The 1,949-nt window shown below is 30.4% G+C and overlaps 1 long non-coding RNA gene across 3 annotated transcripts in view; it reads right to left on the bottom strand.

The window, feature by feature from the left end:
* Positions 1-166: 166 nt before the first annotated feature.
* LOC106727716 overlaps positions 167-1,949 on the bottom strand; it is a 12,098-nt gene continuing 10,315 nt past the window's right edge. For all 3 annotated transcript variants that reach the window (XR_001363954.1, XR_001363950.1, XR_001363953.1), the window contains exon 3: positions 167-531. This is a non-coding gene — a long non-coding RNA (uncharacterized LOC106727716). The remainder of the gene's footprint in view (positions 532-1,949) is intronic.

Below are 1,949 nucleotides of genomic sequence, written 5' to 3'. Positions count from 1 at the left end.
CCCAGTGCATGAATTTTGTGCACCAGGTCTCTAGTATTGTTATAATTAAAAAAGAAAAAGTCAATAATCAGAGTTTGGCTTTGGATTCCAAAATTAGGTTCTTAAGATCAATTTCAGTAAGGACAGACTTGAATTTAGTTTTCAATTTCAAGAGTCAGGCAAGAGATTGAGATAGAGAAGGTTTTTGTCTTTATTTTCACAATTTTTTCTTTAAATGTCAAGAAACAAATTCTGGAAGGCTGCAAATAGAGTTTTTATCAAAAACTTATAAATATGAAGAATACAGGAGATGACAGGGGGACAGTTTTCTAGCCCCCCAAAAGGAAACAAAAAATAACAAAATCTTCCTTAGGTGTGGTGTCTTAGGCTGCTGGGCTGCAATAACAAAATATGACAGACTGCTGGCTAAACAACAGCAATCTAGTTCTCACAGTTCTCAGGCTGGGAAGTCCAAGATCAAGGTGTCATCTGATTGAATTCCTGGTGAGGACCCTCCTCCTGGGTTGCAGATGGTTGCCTTCTCTTTGTGTCCTCACATGGCCAAAAGAGAGAAGAATTAAATTAAACTTTCAGCATTTTACAAGTTTTTTTATATAACATTTTTATTCTTCTTACATTTTATCTGTTAATTTATAATAGAGTGACAAAATGTGTGATTTATATTTTTATAAACTCATTTTTTAATTTATGATTAGTAATCTTTTCATAAATTTTATAGTTATTAATATTAAACATTTTATTTCATTGACAATTTTATTTTGACTTCCAAGCACACTTTTAAAATTAAAAATATAATAACATCAATACTGGTTTTTAGTTTTACATAAATACCAAAAGATTTGTGTCATAATTTCACTCCCTTATGAGAATCACTTCTCAGGAGGAATCACTCTATATTTCTCATTTTGAAAGAAAATATAATTAACTGTATCACAGTAAAAAGAAAAATAGCAACAAAAGATTGATAACTAAAAAAGAATATAAAGTTTTGTTTTGACCTACTATTCCCATTAATTAGGCTACCTTACAACTGTAAAAATATAAATATTAACTTAAGAAAATTGATAGCAATTCAAATTAATTTTGTCCAATAGCATTGCAAATGAATTTCATTCTGTAGATGAGTAGATTCTTTCTGTGTAGTTGAAAAGGTTAAAACACAAGGCTTTAAAATTCAATTTAACAATCTTATTCTGGTATTCTTTTTTTTTTTTCAAATATAATATTTCTGCCTGACCAGTAGATTTTTAAATTAGTATTAGCATTCCTCTGGTTCTCTCATTAATTAACTAAATCAATCTTTGACACTTGTAATTTTATATTTGTAAAAGAATCATGTTTTTAATCTTTTTGAAAATTAAAATTTGATAAGCATTAAATTTGGTGAGCAATCACAGTTTTAGAGAAATTAAAATCTGCATTTTTACAAAATTAAATCACAATAAATGAATTAAAAACTCACCTCATTTGTGTCACAGGATTAGTCAACCAGCATGGGAGTTTCTACGCTCAAGAGATCAGTGTGTTTTCCATGCTATCCCTTAGTCTTATCTCCCAAGAATGTCTAAACACTGGACACAATCTCATTAGCTGACCTCCCCCAAGAGATGTACAAAGATCTTTTACAATTTATGTGTGTCACAGATGTTTATTTTAGGAAAACAAATGGACGTGTAAAAAATGAGAAAATAACAGGTTTAAGAAATCCCCAAATTATTTCCATCATTGTTTTTCTAGAGTCCCCAACTTCCTTTTGACCTAGTGATAAGAAGTCCTATTAGACTATTTACTTTTACATGAACTTTGAAATTCATAAAAGTTATCCCTAGACAAAGGGTGTGTGGTCGGTCATCTTTCTACAGGAAGTTCTTCTGTAAAAGCCCATCTACACTAATAAAAGAGAAACATGGTAATTAGCGTACGACTGCTACCCTTTTCATTGGCTAATC

The sequence above is a fragment of the Myotis brandtii genome, unplaced genomic scaffold (assembly GCF_000412655.1).
Source record: "Myotis brandtii unplaced genomic scaffold, ASM41265v1 scaffold112, whole genome shotgun sequence".
Taxonomy (NCBI): Eukaryota; Metazoa; Chordata; class Mammalia; order Chiroptera; family Vespertilionidae; genus Myotis; species Myotis brandtii.
This window is presented reverse-complemented; position numbering and strand designations above follow the sequence as displayed.